Below are 12,857 nucleotides of genomic sequence, written 5' to 3'. Positions count from 1 at the left end.
GGTGTTATTGTGGCATGTGGCTACCTCAGAGAAACAGCTGTTGCTGCCAGAGGGGAATGGGAAAGGATAGAGAAAGAGCTGGGATGGGGGTAATATGAGAGCAAAGGAGAAAAGGGGAAAGGAGTTGAGAGGAAAATGGGGCGAAGAAGAAAGTGAAGAAGAGAGGAGGGACGATGTGGTGAATCAGTCAGCACTGGCAGTTGCCCTCTGAATGGGGGTCTTGATTTGGGATCTCCTGGAGCTGGGTGCCCATCTGCTTCCCCTGGCAGAGTCAGTCAGTCAGTCAGTCAATCGTATGTCTTGAGCTCTTACTATGTGTACAGCATTTTTCTAAGTGCTTGGGAGAGTAAGTACAGTAAAACAGTATAACAGACATATTCCCTGCCCACATCGAGCTTACATTCTAGAGAAGCAGCATGGCTTTGTGGAAGGAGCACAGGCTGGGGAGTCAGGAGACGTGGGTTCTAATATCGGCTCTGCCGTATGCTGTGTGACCATGGGCAAGCCGCTTTGCTTCCCTGTGCCTCAGTTCCCTCATCTGTAAAATGGGGGTTAAGACTGTGAGCCCCACGTGGGACAACCTGATTACTTTGTATTTACCCCAGTGCTTAGAACAGTGCTTGACACTTAATAAGCACTTAACAAATGCCATTATTATTATTAGAGAAGACAGACATGAATATAAATACATAAAAATTACAGATATTTGTGCTGTGCTGGGACAGGGGAGATGAATAAAGTCAGGGCCTGGACAGGCTTCCCGTTGCATATAAATGTCCAGTTGCCGACTCTCTGTACCCTTCCTCCCGCCCCAAGTCTGGCAGAAATGGGTCAGATGGGTCACAGTGACCCTGTGCCATCTTCTGCAACTCTTGTGTAGATTGTGGGTGCAACACAATGTATAATAGGGGAACCAAGCATTGTATCATGTTCACCAGAATCCCTCCTTTAGCCTGAGGCCCCAAGTTATCTTTTGTTAGAGTCACATTGTCTTTCACTATTTTTTAATCATCACATTACTTTCCTTCTCATTTCAAGCTCTAAATTTCTTCAGCTCTAAATTTGCCAATTAATGAAAGGCATATCAAAAAGCAACTCTTGGTTCCCTTTCTTTCTTGACTCCCTTTTGAAGAAAGAAGACTGGTTTACATTAATACTGGAACAGCTCTAAATATTGTGGTATTACCTACTTTTCAAGCCCTTTGAATACGGTGTTATGTTTTCCTGAAGTTGGTTTTATTTCAGTAAAGAAAATTGAAGCCTCCATTTGGTGTTCCTGGGGACGTCAATCATTAACAGCTTGTAAATATATAATCCTTCTGCATACCTGATTTGGTAATTTTAGCTGCATTAATTTCTGAGGATATGTAGAGTTACTCAACGTGTTTGTGAGCTGGAACTAGAATAGCTGAAAAAGAAAAATGAAGCTTGATTAATTTCAGTATCAAAGAGACATAAAACAGAAATAGACTGGTAAGTCAGATCTTTAAGAAGGTTTTCACTATCGCAATGAAGATAAGTTCTGGAAAATTAAGCTTCATCTGACAAGAAATAAGGACTGGAAACCCTAAGGAGCAAGGTTTGTAGAGGGCATTGATCTCAATAAGAGATTTTCAAGTTGAAACAGTTAACTTTAAGGATAACCATCAATCAAAACTCCTTTTAAATCCCTCACGAATTTGAAAGAACTAAGTGATTTCTTTAGATTTTGATGTTTAGGAGTGCATTTTGTAAGGAACTCGTTCTCCAAATGCCTAAACAGTACATACCTTTATTATTGTTATTACTATGTGCCATCGAGACATTTCTGATTCATAGAAACAACTTCAAAACCTTTCTAACGGTTCTTACGTTATCGTTGTTATGGTTTCTATTCATCTAGCTGCCAGTCTGCCTCTTCTACATTTTCCTTGGACTTTTCCTAGCATTAGTGTCTTCTCCAGAGAATTAGTCCTCCTGATTATGTGTCCAAAATATGCTAATCTAAATCGAGTCATTTGGCCTTCCAAAGACCACGTTGGCTTAATTTCCTCCAAAATCCATTTATTTGTTTTTCAGGCAGTCCAGGTATTCGTACAAGTCTTCGCCAACAACATCTCTTCATAGATCACCTATAATGAAAGATTCCCTCAACATCTTTAAAGAATTCAGCACCTGAACAGGATTTTAATCCCTTTCGTTCTTTGTTAATTTGATCACCTCACTCATATTGTTTGGTAAAACAAATTTCATGTATCAGTTTTAATTCCTGGATTCTTAAACGGTATTTGCAAACCAGCCGTATGATGTTCACCCCACCCAGTTCTCCAGTGTAAAGACTAAATCTGCATGGCTCAGTGGAAAGAGCCCGGGCTTGGGAGTCAGAGATCATGGGATCGAATCCTGTCTCTGCCACTTGTCAGCTGTGTGACTGTGGGCAAGTCACTTCACTTCTCTGGGCCTCAGTTACCTCATCTGTAAAATGGAGATAAACACTGTGAGTCTCACGTGGGACAACCTGATTACCCTGTGTCTACCCCAGTGCTTAGAACAGTGCTTTGCACATAGTAAGCGCTTAACAAATACCAACATTATTATTATTATTATCCAAAATTTAAAACAATTATCAATTCCCAGGAACAAGTATATAAAATTATGCTGTGCTAGCTCCTCTGCCTTTCTCATTTTAAACTGGGTTATTTTAGGCTCTAAATTCCTTAATCCTGTACCCTTTGTCTGCTTTGAAAAAAAATTAACAAATCAATGTATATTCTTATATGCTGTCCATAGCCGTCACCATAAGAAAATATTAATGAACTTTGGAATCAGTTTTAAGTTTCAAATTAGTTTCAAGGGTTTCAGAGAATTTTAGAGAGTTAAAATGATCCTCTAATCTGGATGTCTGTACAGAAACAACATAAATTTAAAGTATCAAAAATTCTCCTTCATACAATCCTTCTTCAGTGATTTTAAATGAAATAGGGCTGTGACAAATATGATGAGTATTAAGAGCTGTAATAAAAAAGGATAGATTATATAATAATAATGTTGGTATTTGTTAAGCGCTTACTATGTGCAAAGCACTGTTCTAAGCTCTGGGGTAGATACAAGGTAATCAGTTGAACCCACGTGGGGCTCACAGTCTTCACCCCCATTTTACAGATGAGGGAACTGAGGCCCAGAGAAGTTAAGTGACTTGCCTAAGGTCACACAGGTGACAGGTGGCGAAGCTGCGATTAAAACCCATGACCTCTAGCTCCTCAGTCCGTGCTCTTGCCACTGAGCAATGCTGCTTCTTTGATATGTATATTATATTGTATATATTATATAGTATATCATATATTATAGTTTATTATATATGCAGTCATCACAACAATTCCTACAGGTCACACAATAGTATTTTGGTTCATCTCAAAATATTTTCCGTCAACACTCGCTTTCCTCTTTTAAATTTTGAATCTTTTTAGTGTGTTTTTCTACTTTGTTTCACTCCACCAATTTCCATGACCCGCTAGCTACATTACTGAGTTCCCCAAGGGTCACTGTGTGAGATATGATACAGAGAAGCTCATTATGGGCAGGGAACGGATCTGCTACTTCTGTTGTATTTTACTCTCTCAAGAGCTTACTACAGTGCTCTGAACATACTGTAAACACCACTGATTGAGTATGGTACTTTGCACTCTGGTTTAGGACTACCACAGTGTTTCGGTTGATAATGCCTTTAGTTTTAGAAAAGCTGAAATTCATTATATAAACTCAAGTAGGAAATTAAATCCTTTTTAAAAAATAACAGGAAAATCATTTAAATCTGCAAATGCTGGATTTATTTGTTTCCTTGACTGTAAGAAATATAAACAGTGCATTTCAACCCCTTTCAGTTGGCAAATTGTAATGTGTATTTTCAGGCTTGTGGCAAGTGTTCAGTAAATGTTTGGCCTGATCCTTTGTTAACCAGCTGAAGGACCTTCTGGCCTTAAAAGGTCATTCATATGTGGTAACTGAGCTCCTCTAAAGTACCCATTAGTAAATAATTTCTTTGGAATTTTCCCAGTAGTCATAGTATGTGTATACATTCTGCCTCTCCTTTTTGCATTCGCAATTGTAAAGCCACCTACTGCTTTAAAATTATGGGTTGATCATGCCTTTCAATTTACCAATGGTAATTTTTTCACCAGTTTCTTCAGTGTATAATTTAATTCTCTGTTAACATAATTCAAATCAAACTGTATTTTATGGTTTAGGGAAATTCACAAACCTCATTCATTAATTCATTAGTACTTACTGGGAGTCTACCGGGGGTAGAGCATGGTACTTACTAGCAATGCTGAAATTTAAAAAAATATATATTTCTAACACCTGTGGTCCCTGCAGCCCCAGTAGCACACAGGCTTTCCAATCAGTCAAACAGTGGTATTTGTTGTGCATTTATTGAGAATGTAGCAATTGTATTAAGTGCTAGAAAAAGTACAATTAAATGAGTTAGTAGAGAAGATTCATTCATTCAGTTGTGCTTATTGAGCGCTTACGGTGTGCAGAGTACTGTACTAAGCGCTTGGGAAGTACAGTTCAGTAACAAATTGAGACAAGATCCCTACCCACAATCAGCTTACAGTCCACAGCAGGAGACAGATGTTAAAATAAATTATTGGGAGGGGAATGGTAGAGTATAAAGGACATGTGTGTAAGTACTGGGGGGCTGAGGGGAGAATCAGTGTGGTTAAGGGTACATAGTTAAGTGCACAGGTGATGCAGAGGAAAAAGAGGAGAGGGGAAATTAGGGTTTAGTCAGGAGATGTGATTTGAGGACGGCTTTGAAAGTAGAGAGTGGTGTGAAGGGGGAGAGAATTCTAGGAGGGCAGTAGTGTAGCCTAATGGATAAGTATGGGCCTGGGAGTCAGAAGGACTTGGGTTCTGATCCTAGCCCTGTCACTTGTCTGCTGTGTGACTGTGGGCAAGTCACTTAACTTCTTTGTGCTTCCGTTACCTCATCTGTAAACTGGGGATAAGACTGTGAGCCCCATATGAGACACGGACTGTGTCCAATCTGATTAGCTGGTACCTAGCCCAGCACTTAGTTTAGTGTAAACACTTAACAAATGCCACTAAAAAAGAAAAAAAAATCATTTCTTTCCTCCCTACTTGTTCTTGTTTCTCTCCCACCATCTCCCAAGCTTGCATATAACACTCCTCTAATATCAGTCTATTCCCTCTCCCCATCTTCAAAGTCCTAGTAAAATCACAAGTCCTCCAGGAAGCCTTCCCTGACTAAGCTCTCATCCCTCCACCTATTTTCCCGCCTTACTGTATCAAGGATGTATTCCAGCGCTTAGGATGGTGCCTGGCACAAAGTAAGCACTTAACAAATACCATCATTATTATTTCTTAAACATTTAGATACTCACCCCACCTTCATTCCCTCAGCCCTTATGTACATACACTTTTTTCTTTTTTAATGATATTTGTTAAGCACTTACTATATGCCAGGCATGCCAGTTATGTCCCACATAACTGCTGGGTTGATACAAAATATTCACATTGGATACAGTCGATGTCCCACATTGGACTGTTAGTCTTAATCCCCATTTAACAGAGGAGGTAAATCAGGCACAAAGAAGTTAAGTGACTTGCTTAGTATTTGTTAAGCACTTACTATGAGCTAAGCACTGTTCTAAGCACTGGAGTAGATATAAGGTAATCAGGTTGTCGCACATGGGGCTCACAGTCTTAGTCCCCATTTTACAGGTGTGATATCTGAGGCACAGAGAAGTGAAGTGACTTGCCCAAGGTCACATAACAGACAAGTAGCAGAGCAGGGATTGGAATCCACGACCTCTGACTCCCAAGCCTGTGCTCTTGCCACTAAGCCATGCTGTTTCTTATTGAGCGCTTACTGTGTGCAGAACACTGAACTAAGAACTTGGGAGAGTACAATACAATAGAGCTGATAGACAAATTCCCTCTCACCCCACTCACAGGTGACCCCTTGCCCACAACCTCCCTCAGGCCTGGAGTTCCCTCCCCATTCATACCTGGCCGACCACCACTTTCTTCTCCTTAAAAGCCATCCATAAATAACATCTCCTGCAAGAGGCGTTCCCTAAGTCCTCATTTTCCCTGCTCCTTCACCTTTCTGCATTGCCTATGATGATGATGATGGTATTTGTTAAGCGCTTACTATGGGCCAAGCACTGTTCTCGGATAGGCACCCTTTAAACACTTGCTATCCACCCCACTCTCAGCCCCCATGGTTCTTGTGTACATACCCTGCTATTTTCCCTATCTGTAATTTATTTTAATGTCCGTCTTCCCATCTAGAATGTAAGCTTTTTATGATCAGAGATCATGTCTACCAATATTGCTGTATTGTACACTCCCAACTGCTTAGTACAGTTCTCTGCACTCAGTTAAGCGCTCAATAAATACCATTGATTGATTGTTACACATTGGGGTTGACACAATAAAATCAGATCAGACACAGTCCCTGCCCCACAGGGAGCTTATAGCCTAAGGGGGAGGGGGAACAGGGTTTTACCCCCCATTTTACAGATGTGGAAATGGAGGTACAAGGTTAAGTGACTTCTTAAAGTCATACAGCAGACTGGGTTTAAAATCCTGGTCTCTGACTCCGAGCCCTGGCTCTTTTCATTAGGCCATAGCAATTAAAAAAATAATTCTAGCAACAGGAGGTGTTGAATTTTTAATTTTTATTAATTTTTTTTTGCCCATGGGCTCTGGTATAAGTTTACCAATTTGTTGATTAAAGCAATAACATAGAAAGCATTATTTCCATTAAAAGAAATAAATCTAATTTTCTCCTTTAAAATTTTGATGGCATATACAGTCCCGATGTAAGAACATTTGACTAAGAATGTTAACTTCATTTCATAACTGCATTTGAAGTCCAGGTTTGCGACTAGAAATGACTATTGTGGATGTGAGGATAAAAATATATAAACCCTTTCGTTATCTGAGACATCAGAATTATTATTTGGTTATGTTTATTTTACAAAAATCACTTCAAAAAGGAAAATTAGTCAATTTAGCAATAATCATTATGGCATTTATTAAGCACTTACTATGTGCTAGGCAATGGGGCAGATTAGACAAAATTTCTGTTCCACATGGGGCTCATGATCTAAGGGGGAGGGAGAAAGATGTTTTAATCCCCATTTAACATATATGAAACCGAAGCACGGAGAAGTCATGATTTGCTCAAGGTCACACAGCAGGAAAGTGGCAGAGCTGCAATTAGAATCTTCACCTCCTGATTCCTAATCCTGTGTTCTTTCCCAGCCTTGCTTTGATAGTTACAGATTCCTTTTGTCACATTTTACAGGCACAGATTTATATTTATACAATGAATATTTTATGTTTTATTTTATACGTTGGTTTCAGCAATACTGTACTAAAAGGAAGAGTGACAGTTTACATATTAGTGAGTTTGGACAAATTTTTTTGGTACAACTTCTGGTTTGTCTAGTTTTGGAAATGAAATGTATCATTTAAAAGACAAACTATGAGTGTGAAAGGTTTTGCCCTCATTTCTTCAGGTATATAAGTCAATCAATCAATTAAGAGGATTGGGATATATATAAATAGAATTATAGGTATATAGGTATTATTTATATTGATGCATTTTTACTTGTACTGATGTATTTCTGCCCCCCGAGCCCCAGACTGTGAGGCCATTGTGGGCAGGGATTGTCTCTCTTTATTGTTGTATTGTACTTTCCAAGAGCTTAGTATACTGTTCTGCACACAGCACTCAGTAAGTATGATTGAATGAATGAATGAATGAATGAATGGAAAGAAGATGGGCCTGGGAGTCAGAAGACCTGGGTTCTAATCCCAGCTATGTCACTTGTCTGCTGTGTGATCTTGGGCAAGTCACTTAACTTCTCGGTGGCTAAATTACCTTATCTGTAAAATGGGGATGCAATCCGACTCCTTCCTACTGTGAGGCCCATCTGGGACAGGGACTGTGTCTGACCTGATTATCTTGTATCTGCCCCAGAGTAAGTGCTTAACAAGTACCAAAATAATACTAAGCACTTGGGAGAATACAGTAGAATTACAGGAGTAGATATTATCCCTATCCTCTTGAAGTTTACAATCCAACATGGGAGACATCTGCTAAAATAAATTACAGGTAGAAGAAAGCAATTGACTATAAAAGTAGGTATCTGAATACTGTCGTGCCAAGTGCTTCTGAAGTGCTGAAGTAACAGTTGGGAGTGGGGGAGAATAAAAGGATGAGGGAGAGGGGAGAATAATTATTCTAGGCTATCTGGAAGAGATGTGATTTCAGAAGAGCTTTTGAGGTGGGGAAAGCAGTGGTCTACTGGATGTGTAGGAAGGGGAGAAGCCATGAATAAGAGATTGGCAATGGAAGAGACCAGGACAAGACCCAGTGGTTGCCTTGAGAGGAACAAAATTGGTAAATCGGGGTGTAAAGGGAGAAGAAAGAGGATAAGTAAATGACAGAGAGTTGATTGAGTGTCTTAAAACACTGGGAGTCCAGAGTTTCTGACCAAACCACAATGGAGACTATTCTAGACTGAATACCCATATTGATCTCAAACTTCTGGAGTGATTTATCCTGTCATTTATTCCTACCTATTTGTTTTTTGCTCTCAGAAGTTTCTTTTAGACTTTAGTTAATATCACTTCCCTTAAATTTACCGCTTTTAGTTTAAGCTACATTTTTTTCCCCTCAGTATGAAGGCCAGTCTTGCTTGAGCCTTACTGAGTACAAAAGCAAAGCATAATTAAAAGACTCTCCCTCTCAGTATGAGAATGGTTTTCCTCTTTTTAGTGCTCTCCAATGACTATTCTAACCTGTGCTTCTGGTTAATCTGGCCAGAGGAAGAGGGGAAAGTTTTCTCAGATCTCATACCAAGAGGCAGTTAAGGTAAAAACAGTCATCCCTATCCCTTTGGCAGGCCATCAGTATCATCACTATCCAAATCAGCGGATCAATTTTGAAGGGTTTTTTCAATCTAATGGGAGCTGACAGGAAGACACAAAGTGCAAACATTCAAGAATTATTATTAAGTGCCATCGAGTCATTTCCAATTCATAGCAACTCCATGGATATACTTTCTCCAAAATGTCCTGTCCCTTGCCATAATCCACAACATTTTTAATGGTTCTTCGTTATTGTTGTATCGTCTCTATCCACCTAGCTGCTGGTCTGCCTCTAACACGTTTTCTCTGAACTTTTCCTAGCATCAGTGTCTTCTCCAGAGAATTAGTTCTCCTGATTATGTGTCCAAAAGATACTAATCTGAGTCATTTGGCCTGCCAAAGACCGCTTTGGCTTGATTTGCTCCAAAATCCATTCGTTTGTTTTTCGGGCCATCCATGGTATTCTCAAAAGCCTTCTCCAACACCACATTTCAAAACAATCAGTGTGCTTTCTATACTGTTATGTCACTGTTCAGCTTTAGGATCCATATGTTGCCACTGGAAACTTTATGGAGTTGACAATTTGTATTTTGGGGGCAATTTGTTACATCTGCACATTTCATGACTTCTTCCAAGCTCTTCAAAGCAAGTCTTACTAACATTAATTTTTGGCGTATTTCTTGGCTACTAGTCATTCAAGAATAGGCAAATAAAATCAAATATAAGACATTTGAAGTAACAGAGTGCTAATGTGATCTATGGGACAGGGGACTGCCTCTTGAAGGAGTTGGTTTTGAGGAGGACTCTGAAGATAGAGAAGAACATAGTTTGTCAGAACAGAGAGTTCCACACAACGGTAAAGGTATGAGCAATGGATTGAATGTGGGAGAGTTATGTGCAACACAGAGCTTCAGAGTATGCTTGGGAAGAGTGAAGAATGCAAGCTGGGGTGAAGCAGAAGAGCTGGTGGAAACTTGAAGTTCAATGGCTAGGGATATTTGTTTAATGAATATTTTGGAAGCTTTTGGATGTTTTGTGGGCAGAGAAATCATACGAAGATTAACTAAGCTGCAGTACGTAGGATAGACTCAGTGGGGGAGAGGCAGGGATCTCCTACGAGAAGCAGCAGGGTCTAGTGGAAAGAGCACGGGGCTGGGAGTCTAATCCTGGCTCTGCCAGTTGTCTGCTTTGTATCCTTGGGTGAATCACTTCACTTCGATGTGCTTCAGTTACCTTATCTGTAAAATGGGGATTAAGTCTGGAGGCCCCATATGGGACAGGGACTGTGTCCAACCTGATTATCTTGTATCTACCCCAGCACTTAGTATAATGCTTGATACATGGTAAGTGTTTAACAAATACCATAAAAAGAGGCCTTCCCTGACTAAGCCTTCATTTCCCTTTCTCCCTCCCAGTCAATGAATCAATCATATTTATTGAGTGTTCTGCTTTACCCTTGCACTTGGATCTGAACACTTTATTTGATCCTCCCTCAGCCCCACGGAACTTAGATTCATATTTGTAATTCATTTATTTATATTGTCTGTCTCCTCAGTGAGTCTCTAAGTTCCCTGTGGGCAAGGAATGTGTCTTCCAACTCTGTTCTACTGTACTCTCCCAAGCACTTAGCACGGCGCTTGGCACCCAGTAAGTGCTCAATGAATTTAATTGATTAATCGATCCTGCCAGGATGTGATGAAAACTTGAATCAGGGTTGGGGCTGTGAGAGTGGAGAAGAAGTGGTGGGATCTATGAAATACTGTAGAGGAAAAGCCAGCAAGATTTAGGGACTGAGTGAATATTCATTCAATAGTATTTATTGAGTGCTTACTATGTGTAGAGCACTGTACTAAGCGCTTGGACTGTATAAATCAGCAACAGATAGAGACAGTAATAATAATAATAATAATAATGTTGGTATTTGTTAAGCGCTTACTATGTGCCGAGCACTGTTCTAAGCGCTGGGGTAGACACAGGGGAATCAGGATGTCCCACGTGGGGCTCACAGTCTTAATCCCCATTTTACAGATGAGGTCACCGAGGCACAGAGAAGTGAAGTGACTTGCCCACAGTCACACAGCTGACAAGTGGCAGAGCTGGGATTCGAACCCATGACCTCTGACTCCAAAGCCCGTGCTCTTTCCACTGAGCCACGCTGCCCATTGACGAGCTTACAGTGAATATCTTTTCCTCTGCTCGCCCTCCCCTCCCTATCGCCCAGACTCGTGCCCTTTGCTCTACCCCCCTCCCCGCCCCACAACTCTCGTGTATATATGTACATATTTATATAATTCTATTTATTTTTATTAATGATATATGCAAATGTATAATTCTATTTATTTATAATGATGCTACTGATGCCTGTTTACTTGTTTTGATATGTCTCCCCCCTTCTTGACTGTGAGCCCAATGTGGGCAGGGCTTGTATCTGTTGCTGAATTGTACTTCCCAAGCGCTTAGTACAGTGCTCTGCGCACAGTAAGCACACAATTAATACGATTGAATGAATGACTGAATGAATGTGGGAGGTTAAAAACAGGGAGAAATTAAAGATGTTACCAAGGTTGCAAGCTTCTGGGAGAGGGAACATAATGTTGTCAACAGAGGTGGGAAAATTAGGGGAAGTGAACAGAATACAATTATACAGTCCATTCAAGGAATTTTGCGGGAGCAGACAAAAGTGGGACCCCTGCTATAATGCTCTTAATAATAATAATGATGGTATTTGTTAAGTGCTTACTATGTGCAAAGCACTGTTCTAAGCGCTGGGGCAGATACAAGATGATCAGGTTGTCCCTCGTGGGGCTCACAGTCTTAATCCCCATTATATTCTTCATTTAGCTTCTTTTGTAAAATCCCTATTTAATTTTAATGTTGGTATTTCTTTTGGGACTTTTTCACTTTGTGATGTTCTAGTTTTGGAGGGCATGCAAAGTTTACCTTAACTCCTCCTTTGGCTCCCTGCCTCCTCCTATCCCTTTCACCTCAATAGTATTCGACTGCAATTAGAGATCAAACACTCATTTCAAAAGCTGTTTAGTCTCTTTTTAGGATTAGATAGTGTTATCTCATTAGTGCATTAGCACAGGGTGTCATTTTGTTGAATAGAATGTGAAAGATAACACTTTGAAAATTAACATATATACACATAAAAATGTCGAATTCCCAGCAGTTTGCAGTTGGTACATATTCCACTGCTATTTCATCATGTAGCTATTTTTTGCTATTAAATATATTTTGATGGTTTGGGTTTTTTTAACCTTGGGAACATATTATGCACTTGAAGTGGGAAGCTACTTCATTGAGGGCTTCACTCGGTTTTTATGGGGTCAGTTAAGAGGTCTAACAGGGAGTCCCTGTATTTGGGGAATGTGGTGGAGTCAAGAGATTTCCACTCTGGACCCATTACGGGGAACAGCTGGGGCAAGGAAAGCCAAACATCTCAAATCTCAGATCACAGGTTCTGTGAATGGATCCGGGGGGTTGCTGCTCCTGTTTAGAGAACTGTAACAGCTCAACAAGCATCTCATGTCGACTGTGGCAATTCTCACAAGAATCTTTCACTTATTCAGCCATTCATAAAAGATTAACTCGGCAGCTATTGCGTGCATAACACCATGCTAGATACTGTGAAAAATACAAGTTTGAGAATTAGACAGCCACCGCCACAGCTTCCCCAACCTTATAAAATAATAATGGCATTTGTTAAGCGCTTACTATGTGCCAAACACTGATCTAAGCACTGGGAGGGATAAAAAGTAATCGGGTTGTCCCATGTGGGGCTCACAGTCTTAATTACCATTTTCCAGATGAGGTAACTGAGGCACAGAGAAGTTAAATGGCTTGCCCAAAGTCACACAGTGGATAGGTGGTGGAGCCGGGATTAGAACCCATGACCTCTGACTCCCAACCCCATGCTCTTTCCACCGAGCCACGTTGCATAAAAGTTGAGAAACCCTTATGCTGCT

This window comes from Ornithorhynchus anatinus, chromosome 7 (assembly GCF_004115215.2).
Source record: "Ornithorhynchus anatinus isolate Pmale09 chromosome 7, mOrnAna1.pri.v4, whole genome shotgun sequence".
NCBI lineage: Eukaryota > Metazoa > Chordata > Mammalia > Monotremata > Ornithorhynchidae > Ornithorhynchus > Ornithorhynchus anatinus.
This window is presented reverse-complemented; position numbering follows the sequence as displayed.